The sequence below is a fragment of the Pelobates fuscus genome, chromosome 13 (genome assembly GCF_036172605.1).
Source record: "Pelobates fuscus isolate aPelFus1 chromosome 13, aPelFus1.pri, whole genome shotgun sequence".
In the NCBI taxonomy this organism is placed as follows: Eukaryota; Metazoa; Chordata; class Amphibia; order Anura; family Pelobatidae; genus Pelobates; species Pelobates fuscus.
Window position 1 is genome coordinate 40,201,998 of NC_086329.1, and position 18,113 is coordinate 40,220,110.

An 18,113-nucleotide genomic window follows, 5' to 3' on the forward strand; every position below is an offset into this window, starting at 1 on the left:
AAAACACATGTAGGGTCCCTGACCCCTCTTGCTTCCTTTAACCCCTTAAGGACCAAACTTCTGGAATAAAAGGGAATCATGACATGTCACACATGTCATGTGTCCTTAAGGGGTTAAATAAGTAACAAACTCACCTTTTCTCCAGCACCACACAGGTCTGTCAGTGCTGGCCCTGCCACCGATCCACCTCCTTGGCTGATATAATCAGAATTCTTTGGGGTCAAAGAGTGATTTCAGCCAATCAGAATAGTAAAGCGGGGGGGCGGGGCCTGACAGCCAAGATGGCCGGACGTGCTTCGTGTGAACTCGTGCACCTGTGGGTTCAAAAACGAGAATCCTGTAGAGTTTACCCGAGCCAATAGCCCATGGACCAAGCGAACAATACTGGACCACACCAGGATCAAAACGGTACCAAACACGCACCGCCACGACACACGAGCGCACGATCCGGCGACGCGGCCTACACTGAGGCGGAACCTGAAGCCTGGGAGAGGCGGCCGATCGCCCGGCACAGGACCCGCTTATATGCAAGAAACGTACGGAGCCCTGCTATCCCCCCCCTATGGACGAATACCCCCAAAGCAAGTCATGATCAAGCAATATCACCGACGGGAAAACGAGGCTATCAAGGCCCACACAAGAAGGCGCCACAAGCACAACCCGCGACTAAACGCCTCCTGGTTAAACCACCCGACTGTACGATGGAGTTCTACGACCGGCTCTGCACCGGCCTGTGGACCAAGCTCCGCACCAAGAGATGGCTCTACAAACAGGCGATAAAAGAAGCGGCGGCGTGGATTCGCCCAGCCACCCGGCGCCAATTGAGCAGAGACCCGCCCCGAGCCCCTAGAGAGGCCCTCAGACGGAGGAGAGGTGAAAGACCAGGATGGCAAGAGACGAAGACATACCTTCTGGGTACTAATACTAGCCCTCCTACTCGCCAGCACGGGACTCTAAAGAATGACGACTCACAGATCAGCGGCACGCAAAACTCTCAGCCAACGGAGTACACCCCCGCATCTAGAGGCCCACGCCGGCAGCAAAGAAAACAATCGGCAGTTAGAGCAGGTACACAAAGGGATCTGAACCGAGCGGAGAACATACCTGAGAGATGGAACCCCATCAAGCCACCTACCCTGCCACCGTACCAAACCCACATGCCAAATCCTTCGAGCCGGCATCGGCTGACTGAGGTGGACTGACCCAGGAGTAGACTGTGTCCCTACAGGTCTAAACGTAGTGACATTGCAAGAATCCACCACACAGCCTATGCCGAAGTGCGGTAAACAGTAGCACCTGGGTCTGCAGCTATAAGGACTCTCTCCGCCACAGTTGCGTTTAACACATAAGAACAGCATTGTAATTCCCTGGTGCTCTGTCTTGACTAACAGCTATCTTATGTCACCAGTCTTTTATATGCATTGCCAGTTGTTTAGAGAGGGAAATGCACTTTAGTATCATTTAGTATCATTACTAACTCAAAATGCATGTGTATTAGCCTGCTCATCCACAACCCATTTATTCACATGTCCTATCTTAAATGCATCCATCTTTGCTCTCCCTCCCCGAATCTTAATAACTAGCTTGGGCAGCGCCGACTAGGCAACAGCTCAGATAGCTTTGAACTAGCTAATCTCATAACGACATACCTGATACGGTAGAATGAACCCAACATAATGTGTCAACCTATACTAACTACTGGAGTTAACTTAAAGCGCCTGAACTAAGCTTGCTATTTTCCATCTATGAAAACATAAGCACAATGTTTTAGATACTATAGTTATGTTAATATGTGAATTTAATCTTCTCACACCAGCTGTTATGGCGGTGCAGATTTGCATGTCCACTACGAGCACGAAAAATAAAGAATTATATAAAAAAGTTAAGCAGACATAGCTAGGAGATAATCTCTTGTATTCTACTACTTAACACCATATCTAGAGGACCATCCATACATTGACTGTAGTTGCCATAATCTCGATCTAGAGAGATCTTTAAAAAAAGCATGTTTATAATCCTGTTATACCTACTTAAAAAAAATTGTGCATCTTAAACGTAATGCCTTCTTGCATGTAAACTAGGTTTCCCTAGTACGGTAGTTGTCAAAGAGAGCGGTTCCTTATTTTGGTTATTTGACTTTGGCATTGATTTTGACTTCCCTGTTTTCTGGTATCCCTGACCTCTGGCTTTCCTTTATTGTTGTGTCCATTTCTGTGTCCCCTGACCTCGGCTATTCCTGACTATTCTTTGGTACGTGAGTCCGGTCATTCTAAGGCCCGGTATACGTTACCTATTAGTCTCCTGTGTTACACAGTTCTACGTGCTGGATCATACTGTAATCCTGACACATGCAGAGCTGGGAGACGCTGAACAGAAGTAACCCAGAAAGAACCTCTAGTTGCAGTCTGAGGAGTGGCACTAAAGATGTTCCTAGGCTGTAATGAATATCCAGTGTGTACATAATTTTTTTATAGAAAAACTATAATTATATTTATCTGTGTGTTGAGTATTAGGGAGAATGATAGCCTCACTCATTTGTATGATTTTCAAACCTTTTCTTTAAAGTAGAATCCGTATTTTATAATCAGAAAAAGTAGAAAATAGGTTAGCGCTAATAATATAATAAGTAGGCAGCAACCTTACAGAGGGTAACCCTCTTACCCTCTGAAGTGAGAATGTACAGGAAAAAGAGAAAAAGGCTGCGCCAAGATAAAACAAAATAAAATATATAAATGATAAAATTAGCCCCAATATATAGGAAAAATAAAATAAAATGTCTGTTTCACACGTTCCACTGGTAGAGTGTTCTCTCTTTCTTTGATACTTCAAATCCTCCCGTGATATGGAAAACACAAAGGGAAAAGGACCAATCGTGCAGAGTGTATAAGATACGTGGCAATAAAATAATAAGATGTATTACACTCACATTTACATGAGCTATAACCAGCTCAGGGGTAACAGGTGTTCATCAGAATAATCCCTTCGTAATATCCTACATATCTGCACAATCAGGAGTCTGATGGGCGGGGCTTCCTCCTCCCTGCATTCCAACTCCCCGCGGTCTCAGTTGAACTGAGCTCAGGCTCAGTGTGCAGCTTCCCTGCGTTGAGTCCCTGCTGCACCTGGACAGGACACACACCGAGCTATTGATGGGCCTGGCAGCATCACCAGTGAGCAGGTAAGGAGAGCGGCATGTCAAATGTTTAAATTAACCCCCTCATTACCCCATCTCTCTAGCTGTGTCACTTTGTTCTTAGCCCTGTTTCAGTCTGTCCCAATAATCCCCTCACCCCTAGCCCTGTGTCACTGTACCCCTAATCTACTCCCCCTAGCCCTGTCTCACTGTACCCCTAATCCCCTTAGCACTGTGTCACAGCCCCACTAATCCCCTGCCCTGTGTCACTCTGCCCCCTCAGTCCTGTGTCACTATGCCTCCCTGCCCCCTAGGCACTGCCCCACTAATCCCCTGCCCCTAGGCCTGTATCACTGCCCCCCTAGCCCTGATTTCCTATGTCCCCCTGCCCCCTAGGCACTGCCCCACTAATCCCCTGCCCCCTAGGCCTGTGTCACTGTCCCCCTAGGCCTGTGTCACTGCCCCCTAGGCCTGTGTCACTGTCCCCCTAGGCCTGTGTCACTGTCCCCCTCAGCCCTGTGTCACTCTGTCCCCCTCAGCCCTGTGTCACTATGTCCCCCTGCCCCCTAGGCACTGCCCCACTAATCCCCTGCCCCCTAGGTCTGTGTCACTGTCCCCCTAGGCCTGTGTCACTTCCCACTAATCCCCTGCCCCCTAGGCCTGTGTCACTGTCCCTCCCCCTAGGCCTGTGTCACTGTCCCTCCCCCTAGGCCTGTGTCACTGTCCCTCCCCCTAGGCCTGTGTCACTGTCCCTCCCCCTAGGCCTGTGTCACTCTGTCCCCCTAGCCCTGTGTCACTATGTCCCCTTACCCCCTAGGCCTGTGTCACTATGTCCCCTTACCCCCTAGGCCTGTGTCACTGGCCTACTAATCCCATGCCCCCTAGGCCTGTGTCACTGGCCCACTAATCCCCTAGCCCTGTATCACTCTGTCCCCCTAGCCCTGTGTCACTATGTCCCCCTGCCCCCTAGGCCTGTGTCACAGCCTCACTAATCCCCTGCCCTGTGTCACTCTGGCCCCCCCGTCCTGTGTCACTATGCCCCCTAGGCCTGTGTCACTGTCCCCCTAGGCCTGTGTCACTGCCCTTTGTCACTGTCCCCCTAGGCCTGTGTCACTGCCCTGTGCCACTATGTCCCCATGCCCCCTAGGCCTGTGTCACTATGTCCTCTTGCCCCCTAGGTCTGTGTAACTGCCCCACTAAACCTCTGCACTCTAGCCCTTTGTCACTATATCCCCCAGCCCCCTAGACCTGTATCACTGGCCCACTAATCCCCTAACCCTGTGTCACTCTGTCCCCCTGCCCCCTAGCCCTGTGTCACTCTGCCCCCTCAGTCCTGTGTCACTATGCCCCCCTGCCCCCTAGCCCTGTGTCACTCTGCCCCCTCAGTCCTGTGTCACTATGGCCCCCTGCCCCCTAGGCACTGCCCCACTAATCCCCTGCCCCCCTAGGCCTGTATCACTGCCCCCCTAGCCCTGATTTACTATGTCCCCCTGCCCCCTAGGCACTGCCCCACTAATCACCTGCCCCCTAGGCCTGTGTCAATGTCCCCCTAGTCCTGTGTCACTTTCCCCCTTGGCCTGTGTCTCTGTCCCCCTAGGCCTGTGTCACTGTGTCCCCTTACCCCCTAGGCCTGTGTCACTGGCCCACTAATCCCATGCCCCCTAGGCCTGTGTCACTGGCCCACTAATCCCCTAGCCCTGTATCACTCTGTCCCCCTAGCCCTGTGTCACTATGTCCCCCTGCCCCCTAGGCCTGTGTCACAGCCTCACTAATCCCCTGCCCTGTGTCACTCTGCCCCCCCCCCCGTCCTGTGTCACTATTCCCCCTGCCCCCTAGGCCTGTGTCACTGCCCTTTGTCACTGTCCCCCTAGGCCTGTGTCACTGCCCTGTGCCACTATGTCCCCATGCCCCCTAGGCCTGTGTCACTATGTCCTCTTGCCCCCTAGGTCTGTGTAACTGCCCCACTAAACCTCTGCACTCTAGCCCTTTGTCACTATATCCCCCAGCCCCCTAGACCTGTATCACTGGCCCACTAATCCCCTAACCCTGTGTCACTCTGTCCCCCTGCCCCCTAGCCCTGTGTCACTCTGCCCCCTCAGTCCTGTGTCACTATGCCCCCCTGCCCCCTAGCCCTGTGTCACTCTGCCCCCTCAGTCCTGTGTCACTATGGCCCCCTGCCCCCTAGGCACTGCCCCACTAATCCCCTGCCCCCTAGGCCTGTATCACTGCCCCCCTAGCCCTGATTTACTATGTCCCCCTGCCCCCTAGGCACTGCCCCACTAATCACCTGCCCCCTAGGCCTGTGTCACTGTCCCCCTAGGCCTGTGTCACTGTCCCCCTAGGCCTGTGTCACTGTCCCCCTAGGCCTGTGTCACTGCCCCCCTAGGCCTGTGTCACTGTCCCCCTAACCCTGTGTCACTCTGTCCCCCTCAGTCCTGTGTCACTCTGTCCCCCTCAGTCCTGTGTCACTATGTCCCCCTGCCCCCTAGGCACTGCCCCACTAATCCCCTGCCCCCTAGGCCTGTGTCACTGTCCCCCTAGGTCTGTGTCACTTCCCACTAATCCCCTGCCCCCTAGGCCTGTGTCACTGTCCCTCCCCCTAGGCCTGTGTCACTGTCCCTCCCCCTAGCCCTGTATCACTCTGTCCCCCTAGCCCTGTGTCACTATGTCCCCTTACCACCAGGCCTGTGTCACTGGCCCACTAACCCATGCCCCCTAGGCCTGTGTCACTGGCCCACTAATCCCCTAGCCCTGTATCACTCTGTCCCCCTAGCCCTGTGTCACTATGTCCCCGTGCCCCCTAGGCCTGTGTCACAGACTCACTAATCCCCTGCCCTGTGTCACTCTGCCCCCCCCCCGTCCTGTGTCACTATGACCCCTGCCCCCTAGGCCTGTGTCACTGTCCCCCTAGGCCTGTGTCACTGCCCTTTGTCACTGTCCCCCTAGGCCTGTGTCACTGCCCTGTGTAACTATGTCCCCCTGCCCCCTAGGCCTGTGTAACTATTTCCCCCTTCCCCCTAGCCCTGTGTCACTATGTCCTCTTGCCCCCTAGGTCTGTGTAACTGCCCCACTAAACCTCTGCACTCTAGCCCTTTGTCACTATATCCCTCAGCCCCCTAGACCTGTATCACTGGCCCACTAATCCCCTAACCCTGTGTCACTCTGTCCCCCTGCCCCCTAGCCCTGTGTCACTATGTCCACCTAATCCCTGCCTCCAATTACTATGACACTCTGTCCCCTAATCCCTGCCCCCTATTACTATGTCACTCTACCCCCATAATCCCATGCCCCCCGTAGCCCTGTGTCACTCTGTAACCCTAGCCCTGTGTCATTGTAGCTCTAATTCCCTGCCCCCCTAGCCCTGTGTCACTGTCTCCCTGCCCCCCAGCCATGGGTCACTGTTCCCCTAATCCCCTAGCTCTGTGTCACTGCCCCCCTAATCCCATGCCCACAGCCCTGTGTCACTCTGTTCCCCTAATCACTGCCCCCTATTACTATGCCACTTTGCCTCCCTAATCCCCTGCCGCCGTAGCTCTGTGTCACTGTCCCCCTGCTTCCTAGCCATGGGTCACTGTCCCCCTAGCCCTCTGTCACTCTTTCCCCTAATCTCCTGCCCAATAAACCCTGTGTCACTCTGTCCTCCTAATACACTGCTTCCCTAGACATGTATCACTTTGTCCCCCTGATCCCCTGCCCTCATAGCCCTGTGCTAATCTGTCCCCCTAATACCCTGCCCCCTAGTCCTGTGTCACTCTGTCTCCCTAATCCCTTGTCTGCCTAGCCCTGTCACTCTGTACCCCTAATCCCCAACCCTGCTATCACTTGTCACTCTACACCCCTAGCCCTGTATCACTTTGCCACATAATTCCCTGTTACTATCTGTCCCCCAACCCTTTGTTACTCTATCTCCCTTATGTCATTGTAATGCCCCGTCTCTCTAGCATTTTGTTCCCTTTGTTTAAATTATTTTTTTCAATATATTACAAGATCAACAATTTAATAAATAAAAATGTAATTCCTTGTGAGCCGTAGGTGGAGTGCATGGTATGCACCTGTGCCTGGTGCAGTCTATTATAATTACTGTCTCATGGTTTTGGTGCCCAGTTATAGAGTCAATGCACTCACACTGGAATTCCTAGCCTGAACTTTGACTCATAACAAGCACCAGACTAGAAGGAGGGGTCTGCAGTGCACCAGTCATAAGTACAGGACATGTGTTTTACCACCTGGCCACCAGGGAATTTAGCTCCCTCCATACAAAAAAAATGTAAACAGGAGTAGAGGTAAAACATCTTTTTTATTATTGTATGCATTGAGCACCCACTACACACAGCCAACACATGCACATGAAACATATCACACACAGACCAAACACAGCACATCACATTATTATGAGGTTTATTATAGTGGTGCTCTGTGATAGTGTTATACAAAATGCACATACATTTTATAGGTGTGGAGCTCTATAATAATCTACTATGCACATTAACGATTTGTGATACACTCAAAAAATAAATTTCTGGGTTTTTTTTGCTGTGGATCTCTGGAATTAACTCATCCACAACACATAATACTGTGAATTTTAATGCCCAGGATCAAGGTAAATGAGGAAAACCCAGTCCAAAGCAATAATCTTTGTGTTTGTAAGTGGCACCTCTGTATACATCAAGGGAGTGATGGGGCGGCAAAATGCATCTCCGCCTGTGTACCTAAAAATTCTTGCACCGGCCCTGTTCGCCACCAATTATAATACTAGATTTTAGGGACACAAAGAGGGCAGCTAAGGAAGAAGAGCAGGCCAGGGGCACACTTTTAAATATTACTCCGAATAAGAGAGTTTAATCGATGTAAGAACTCTACCACTTTAAAAACCAATGACTATGATTCCTTCATAACAATCCAGCCTTTAAAAAGTCTGTAGCAAAATATAACATTCAATTTATTTAGGTGTGATAGGGCTTCATGCAGCTGCTGCAAAATAATTGTAGTAGCATAGGAGTTCTAAGGACCAGATTGGAATGAAATATCATTAGTCGTGTAGATGTTAAAAATTGCAGAACATTTAAAAAAAAAAAAAAAATGTTAGCAGACATCTGCACTCTAAGTAGAAACATACCAATTCGGAAGCATGTACAGGCTTTTGCTGTCTTTGTTGCATCGCAATTACTCAGAACACCTGATCCCTAGAGTGTATTCCTCAGTTACTATGTGTGTTTATCCAGCTTTGTTACCTAAAAATGTTTTTAAAGGCTTGTTCCTGCCAAAACAGGATGTTTGTTCGCATACTGAACAAGACCTTAAATCAGTACAGGTATGCTACATTCCGATCGTCAGTTTGCTATGATGTGCATTTACTAAGCAGCAGTTTCTGATGTGTAATCTTTAATGTATTTTTTTGGCTAAGCTCAATGTGACATTGTACTAACAAAAAAAGTACATTTCACACGACAGGCATTTAACACGACAGTTCTGACAGGCATTTAAATTATTATTATTATTTTATTATTATTTATATAGTGCCAGCAATATAAAAGCAAAAAAAGATACTACATGACATTATTGTTTATACGGAAGTGGGTAAAGACAAAAAATATATATGAAACATAAAAGTGACACTAGTCACCAAAACAACATTAGCTTAAAGGGACACTGTATGCACCCAGACCACTTAAAGGACCACTATAGTGCCAGGAAAACAAACTCGTTTTCCTGGCACTATAGGGTCATTAGGTCCCCCCCCAACCTCAGGGCCCCCCTCCTGCTGGGCTGAAGGGGTTAAAACCCCTTTAGTCACTTATATTTCTCCAGTGCCGGGCTCCCTCAGCGCTGTTGACCTCTCCTCCCCCTGCCGATGTCAGATCCGAATGTGCATGCGCGGCAAGAGCCGCACTCGCATTCAAACCGCCCAAAGGAAAGCATTACTCAATGCATTCCTATGGACGTCCAGCATCTTATCACGGAAGTGCCTCTAGTGGCTGTCAGTGAGACAACCACTAGAGGCTGGATTAACCCTCAGTGTAAACATAGCAGTTTCAGAGAAACTTTTTTTCAGTTTTCAGCTGCAGGGTTAAAACTAGAAGGACCTGGCACCCAGACCACTTCATTGGGCTGAAGTGGACTGGGCGCCTATAGTGGTTCTTTAAACTCATTGAGGTGGTCTGGATGCAATGTCCCATATCCTTTAACCCTATAGTGGTAATTATTGCAGTTTCTGAGAAACTGCAATAAGTTCCTCCGAGGGTTAACTCCTCCTCTAGTGGTTGTCTACCAGACAGTCACTGGAGGGACTTCCGGAATTGAAACAGACCTTTGGTCCATTATCTGATGCTGGACGTCCTCATGATCTGCATGAGGATCTCCAGCGCCAGATTTTTCCCCATAGGAAAGCACTGAATAATGCTTCTCTTATGGGGAAATCCTAATTGCCTCGCATGTGCTTCAGGTCTTCCCCGCCGGCTGACGTCAGGAGGAACGTGAATGGGGCCTGACCTAGCGATGAGGGACATTGGCACTGGATTCAGGTAAGTGATTGAAGGAGTGGGGCGCGAGCGAGGGCTGCACCTCAGAAATCTATAGTGCCAGGAAAACGGGTTTGTTTTCCTGGCACTAAAGAATCCCTCTAATGAAGCAGTTTTGGTGTATATATCATGCCCCTGCAGTATCACTACTCAATTATCTGCCATTTGGGAGTTAAGTCACTTTCTTTAGGATGAGTGGAGGCCGGCCAGGAAGTTGATGTTACGTGAACATGAAGCTTGAAGAATGCATCACTAGAAGAGGTGAGTAAATCTCAATATTTTACATTGAATGCATCATGTATCTTTGTGATATATGGTTATTCAGTGTATTTGGGAAACATTGCATTAGTTAAATATTTTCACTTTAATTAAGAGCACCTCTAGTAAAACCTGTGAAATGTATAAGGTGCATTGATGTATCGTGTGTGGATGAGACCCATCAAACTCTGCTCTGTAATAATATCATGTTAGTGGTAAAAGGACAGGGTATGCAAGTTAGATTCAAGGGAATCCATGGGGATTCTAGATTATTATGTAGCCAAATACTACATGGATATAGGCACACAAACACAGTTTGTTCCTAAAACATGCACTATAAGCCTCTGATGCGTGACCTAAAATAATCTTACATCTATTCATATGCATAGATTCAGTATATTTACAGGTGGATTATTTCACTAGTATCTTTCTTGCGTCTCACTAGTTATCTCCCCACCTTTCTGGCAATAGCTATTTCTTCCTTCGGTGTAGCCAAGAAATCAAAACGTCTTTCCCTCCTTTCCTCTCTGCTTATTCTCATCTTCTAAATCTGTCCACCTCTTTCGTGCAAAGGAATATATAGGACAGTGGTACATGCTTATAACTTTTTGTATTATGTTGTGATTTCTTTTTTTTATTTTTTTTTTTATTATTTTAAATAAATAATCGGGAAAATAGAAAAAGAATTCAAACCGTATTTTGTTACCATGGCAGCACATACATACATTCAGCCTATCACCCACTAGTTTTTTGGTCCATAATACAATGCTCATATAGATCCACTGTCTGCTCGTCCATGCTAGCATTTTGATATGCAAATTTGCAATGATTGAATGAATGAATGAATCATTTAGCACTCTTTGTTGGAATGGCCTGCATTTGAAAAAACTTTTAAAAATATATTATTCCATATCATATATATACTTTTAAATATTTTGATTGAAAGTGGCTTAGAATTTCAGCATGCCAAATTGCAACTGAACAACATCATTGACTGCAATTACAGATTATAAGGGTTTAAAAAAGTCAGTATTAACACAGCGAAGCTAGTCAAATTAAAAGTGATGTTAAATTAAAGAAGATGTGATGAAATATTTGAGCCGTATTCTCCATTCTAAAGTGTACACCAAGAAATATAATTTAATATTGCAATTAGAAATGATCAAGAAATCTAAAGTCAAATAAGAGTCTAACGGAATAAAAAAAACAAGCAATGTTGCAGACTATAATTTAGGGAGTCACGATCAATCTATTGAATTAAAATACCAAACAATACAGTCAGAATTGTTTGCTGTCTCAGTTTTTCTGCTAATTTCTGTTTTATCTAGGTTGTCATCAATTTTAAATGTTGTCACGTTTTGGGGTTATGGAACCCAAAATGTGCGCGCTTGAGCGGCTGCGGCTCGAGATCGCCGCTGGAGCAGCGACGGGATACAGATAAGGCATAACAAATATGATATTCATGCACATAATGCTTAAAGATATATTGATTAAAAATAAAAATGAACCTTTACAATGACTCAAATCTTTAATTTCCTCTACCATGTGTTGAACAATAGCATTGAGGTATCATACATCTGTACATAACACATTGTTGCAGCCTTTTGTGATATTTATGTATACTAGACCAGCGGTTCCCAAACTGTGTGCCACGGCGCCCCACAGAGTGCTATAATCATAGCACCGGGGAAACATTACTGCTGAACAGGGGTCCGGTCGAGTTCCACGGTCCTCTAAGACCACAACTGGGCACCTGCAGCTTCAGCCGGATGGGATGGAGAGTAGCACGAAGAGCTCCAGACCCCTCACTCAAACCAGCAGCAGCCGGACACACAAGGTAAGTTAACAGAAGGGTGGCTGGATATATTAAAAAATATCACTTGTGTGTGTGTGTTAGGGTGTCCATCTGTGTGTGTGTGTATATATGTCAGTGTGCTTCTGTGTCAGTGTGTGTCTGTGCGCACACACATCTGTGTGTCAGGATGTGCATCTGTGTGTCATTGTGTGTGTTTTATATTCAAACTCCAAAAGGATATACAAACACAAACACTTCACACAAATGTACACCCGCATTTAAAAGTGAACATAACATTCAATCACACCCTGCAATCAAACACAAACAAAGAGACACCTCTTCAAACACCAACACTGTACATTACACTATACCGCCAATAAATGTCATTGCGCTGTACAAATATACACCCTAGAAATTTTTACTTGGGGTGACTTGGAAAAATATTGAAATATTAAGGGTGCTGTGACAAACTCCTGCCCACAGACTATGGGCCCTGTAATATACTCTGAAAAGTATCCATTCGTGTATTTATACTATATGACCACCCTGGAGCTTGTTAAGCCTAATTGCTACTTTGTAGCAATTTCCACCGCACTGTTCTAAGTGTTCGTCTGGGTGGTCGCATTTCCTATGGACGACCACAAGGTGACGCCCATCTTCTTCGCACGAACGCAGGCAGCGTTGTTTGGTCGTCGAGTTCATGGAACTGAAAACGGACAGAGAAACTCCCAAACACCGCTGGACTTCCAGCATCACCTGCATTCAGTTCTACAACACTTAGGAAGACACTGTTCGGTGGAAACATTCCCACGAACAACGGAAACAAGCTCCAGGGTAAGAATATTGACGTTGTTCGGTTTTAAACTACCGAACTAGACCGACTGCTAGCCCTGATCTTATGGAACTGTTTTTGGCAGGAGCCTTGTGTGCGGTCGGTCAAATTAAGACTTCAAGGAAATGCCCAAACCCCTGAACCGATCTGGGTATTTTTGGATATGTATGGATATCTGGGGATTTTCTGGATATGTTGGTCACCCAGATTGGGTTTATCAGGGGATGTAACTTTTAGGTTTTTTTTAATGTATTTTTAAGGTACTTTTGGGGTGTTTGTGAAATGTGTTTTTTTGTGCCTGGAGATAATTGAGTTTTGTACAGTTCCTGATTCCATTATCTCCCAGGCATAGGGGAGGGATTATCCTGTTTTCTGCGGGAGTGTCAGGGGCGTGCTTAACTGTGTTCAGAATTATATAAAAGCAGGCCATCTGACCAGATTAAAGGTATTCCAGCTTGTACTCCCAGAACTATGTGTCCTCTGGTTACTGGGAGGAAAAAGGGCTAATCACGAATCACAGTTCCAGTGTGGACAATTCAATGGGGAAAGTCCTTGTAAGGACTAGAGCTCCCAGGACTGAGTGTCGTCCAGTGCCTGGGGTGGATAGAGCGAGTTCCCCATTTGGCTCCAGGAGGGAGCAGTTCCAAGACCCCAGTCAAGCCACGGTGACTGTGAGCAGAAATGCTGCAGTTTGTCCCCTGTTCCAGCTAGGAAACGGTCCTTGGCGGAGGTACCCAGCCAGGGCTACAGGGAGCTCTGTTACAGGCGCCTTGCACCTAAAAAGTTTGGGAACCACTGGACTAGACTATTGTACAGTCTTGCATTCATACCAGAGGTATGTGGCAATCTGAAGTTTGTATATGTTGTAACAGTTTGTATGTTAGACGCCCAGGATCGGCCCTGGGTAAAGGGGTGAGGTGTGGGAGTAGCTGTCACTCAGGAAGATAGGCATGATGACAGCAGTTATATATATATATATATATATATATATATATATATATATATAACTTGGACACTACTGTCTTCTAGCTGAATGTCATCATCTCACAAAATCTAGTAATAATAATAGTAATAATAAAAGGATAAAAAGTAAAATGTATCTAAGAATTCCATACTGAAAATCTTTCTGCTTTTAAGAGTACCCGTCATGAGGAACATGACTTGGTGTCACTTTAAAATTAATAAAATGTTCTCTATATGTTTTGCTAGCCAATTGCTTTACTGCTAGCAAATCATCATGGGAGTACTAGGTTTACAGATTTTGTTCCAGATTTTGTCCACTTCTAACTATAAGCTTGTGTCCTTTTGGCTTTATCACATCTGTCCCTCACACACTGCTTTATACAGCGACTAACACCATCCATCAATACAATCTACCGCCTAAGGGTAAACACAGCAGAAAACCTGTTCTGTTGCTTGACACTCACACTGTTGTAAAACAATCCAAGTGGTCTTGTTTCCTTCGGAAAGCTCTGAGGGTAAAATGTAAAATAAGTTGTTGCTGCACGTTGTACACTATGTCAATTTGACATTTTTATTATGACCCTGTTTAATAAATGTAGCTTTTAAAAGGCAATTTAATCATCAAAATCATTTCTTAATGATGTAATTTGGGGGGCACAGATGATGGCCCTACAACATTTCAGATGAAACAGAGCTGTTTTGAGGAAATGTCACTGTTTAGTTTTTGCAGTCCCTGTGCATCTAGTGGCTGTTACTAAGACAGGGGCTTTGGACTAAATTTATTTCAATAATTTAATCTGTTTTACGCCCGGCATCAATATTTTCTGTGTCAGACTCTTACAAAGAGGCAGGCGTTGGATTGGTAGAACTTTGCAAATGCCCCTGTCCCATAGGTCCAGAACCGGAGCATTTACATAGTTGCATAGCTGAAAAGAGACCTGCGTCCATCACGTTCCGCCTTCCTCACATATGTTTTTGCTGTTGATCCAAAAAAAGGAAAAAAAATCCAATCTGAAGCGCTTCTAATTTTGCAACAAACTAGGAGGAGAAAATCCTTCTTGACCCCAAAATAGCAGTCAGATGTCTCCTTGGATCAAGCAGCTAATACCCCACTAATTAGAAATGATATCCCTGTATGTTATGTTTTTGCAAGTATTTATCCAATTGCTATTTAAACATCTGTATGGACTCTGATAAAACTACCTCTTCAGGCAGAGAATTCCATATCCTCATTTAAAAGCCGCTTCATACCATTTTTTATAAAGTACTAAATACAAGGATTTGGAGACTTTAAAAAAGATAATTTAAAAGAGTGTTTCTTTAATGCAGAAGAAAATAGACAAGTAAAATTCAGTCCAAGTTAATCTGTGTCAAAAAAAACCCAAGGACTTTCAATGAAAGTATCCGTCCTTTCTCTTCTTTTATGACTCATTGTTCTATTTAAAAATATCTCTCTTTCGGCTGTTCTTAGACAAAGAATAAGATGAAAAATAGGTGTTAAAATATTCAAACGGTACCAGTAATATCCTTTCTAAAATGATGGCACAGGTATCATTTTCACAAAGCTAATAACTTTTTATAATCAGTTTAGATTTTCCAAATCAGTTAGAAATTCACATGAACTCAATGTTTAGTGAATAGCCCTCTTAGATACTTGGTAGGGGCAGGGATATATCTATACATAACATGTAATGTCTGCAGATTCCACATGAATGCCGCAGAAACAAAAACATTAAGCAAGACAATAACATTTAAAGGGACTCTGTAGCTGCAGCTTAATGTAGTATTTCTGGTATCTATCGTGAGTCCCTGCATACTTTTTTATGTAAACACTGCCTTTTCAGAGAAAAGGTAGTGTTTATATTACTGCCTAGAACAGGGGTAGGCAACCTTTAAGTAGTACTGTGCCAAAACAAGATCTTCATGTCCCTTTGCTGGTCCTATTTTTTATTATTTATTTTTTTTAAACGGAGATGTGTATGTTGCAGTAGTCTGCTTGTGTTATGTATGGGTGCTGCAGTTGCTTTGTAGCGTTGTATTTGTGCTTATGTGGGCAGTTATAAATATTGCATATTTTCATAAGAAGTTTGTGATATTTTGTATCATACCTGTGCATGTGGGCTATATATCACATTGTATTTTTGGTGGTTTGTGTATGTGTCTGGCTGCTTGTGGTATTGCATGTGAGAGGCAATTGTGGTGTTGTGTGTGTCTATGTGGATTGTCAGTGATGCAGCTATGTGTGTAATATCTTAATTTATGTTGTTTTTCAAGGGTGATTGAAATAAGTCACATATATATATATATATATATATATATATAGATGCTAGGCATGGACGCCTAGCAGCACAAATGAACCAGCTAGGCAGAACAATACTGGCAGAACAATACTGGTCATGAAGGACCCTCACAAGGGAACAGCACCATCCAACTACCGACCAAAAACATGCCTCCACACAACATGAAAACTCCTATCAGGCATCATAGCCTGCAAGATCCAAGGGCATATGAGTCAATATATGAGCAATACTTTGAAGGGGATTGGAAACAACACCATAGGATCAAATCACCAACTACTGGTAGACCAAGCAGTGACAAGGGATTCTAAGGCCAAGCAGATCAATCTGTGTACGACCTGGATTGACTACAAGAAAGCCTATGACACAATGCCACACACATGGATACTGGAATGCTTGGCTATCTACAAGGTCAGCAAGACAATAAGAGCCTTCATCAAGAACTCAATGGGCAAGTGGAAAACATCTCTAGAAGCCAATTCCAGGACAATGTCAGGATCGGGACAGGGATCCAACACGCAGAGTACAAACAGTAGCCAGATACGTATACCGGACCTTAGAATGGCCGGACTAACGTAAGTAGTACAGTATAGAATGGTCAAAGACAAGCCGAGGTCGAGGGTAACAGAAGACAGGTAAGCGAGAGACAAGCCGAATCAAGGGTAACAGAGATAAGCAGAGTAAGGTAAACAAGCCGGGTCAAAACCAAAAGGGATAATAGAATACACAAGCACTGAGTGACTAGAACAAGCTAGAACCACGACAGGGCAATGAGCTAATGAAAGAAGCTCTGTTAAATACCCTGTTCAGAGCAGTAACCACGCCCCCAAGGCGTCCTGATTGGTCCTGCAGCCATTGACTGACAGGTTGTTCCGGGGGAGTGTCCTGATGACTACTTCCTGCCTAGATGCTGTAAAAGGCAGTCACTCCCTCGCGGCCGGCCTAGCATGACCGGATAGACCGCGGGGAAGGGAGCCATCAGACCGTCTGGATGGAGGAACAGCTAAGTCTCTACCTCTTTCGGAGGTAGAGACCACAGGTACCCTGACAGTACCCCCCCTCTCAGATACGCCCACCGGGCGGAATGAACCGGGACGAGATGGGAAGCGAGAGTGATACGCCCTGCGGAGACGGGGAGCATGAACATCCTCCTGAGGTACCCAACTCCTCTCCTCAGGACCATATCCCTTCCAATCAACCAGATATTGTACTCTCCCCCGGGAGATTCGAGAATCAATAATAGAGTTAACCTCATACTCCTCCTGACCCTCCACCTGAACGGGGCGAGGAGGGGCTATTGTGGAGGAAAATTTGTTACATATGAGTGGTTTCAGCAATGAAACGTGAAACGAGTTCGGGATGCGTAAGGTATTAGGAAGAGCTAAACGATACGCAACTGGATTGATACGGGTCAGCACCCTGTAGGGTCCAATATAACGAGGAGCGAACTTCATGGAGGGCACTTTTAAACGGATGTTCCTCGTGCTCAGCCATACCCTATCACCTGGAACAAAGACCGGAGCCGCCCTTCTACGTTTATCAGCGTGTTTCTTGACCAACATAGAGTTGTGCACAAGGATTTGTCGAGTTTGATCCCACAACTTCCTCAAATTGGCAACATGAACATCAACCGACGGCACCCCCTGGGAAGGGGAATCCGAAGGAAGAATAGACGGATGAAAACCATAATTCATGAAGAAGGGGCTTGAATGAGTAGAATCGCAAACGAGATTGTTGTGTGCAAACTCCGCCCAAGGAATCAAACCGACCCAATCATCCTGGTGTTCAGAAACAAAGCATCGTAAATATTGTTCAATTTTCTGGTTGGTACGTTCAGCAGCTCCGTTAGACTGAGGATGATAGGCAGAAGAAAAGTTTAATTTAATACCAAGTTGAGAGCAGAAGGACCTCCAAAAGCGGGAAACAAATTGGGAGCCTCTGTCCGATACAATTTGAGAGGGTATCCCATGTAGGCGAAAAATCTCCTTAGCGAATATCTCTGCCAATTCGGGAGAAGACGGGAGTTTAGGCAGGGGAATGAAGTGTGCCATCTTAGTAAACCTGTCAACCACGGTGAGGATAACAGTCTGTCTTTTAGAGATAGGTAGATCGACAATAAAGTCCATGGCCAAACAGGACCATGGTTTTTCTGGAACCTCCAAGGGTTGCAGGAATCCACATGGAAGCGTATGGGGTTGTTTGGTTTTAGTACAAACTTCACATGCAGCGATGAACTCCTCAATGTCCCTCCGTAAAGCAGGCCACCAGAAGTCCTTAGAGATCAACGCGTAAGTTTTGCGGATACCAGGATGTCCCG

General features: G+C 45.9%; 1 long non-coding RNA gene across 1 annotated transcript in view; it reads right to left on the minus strand.

Annotated features, from left to right (window-relative positions):
• Positions 1-18,113, minus strand: part of LOC134582863 (uncharacterized) — a 121,653-nt gene that overhangs the window by 25,721 nt on the left and 77,819 nt on the right. The gene's annotated exons all lie outside the window — the stretch shown is intronic.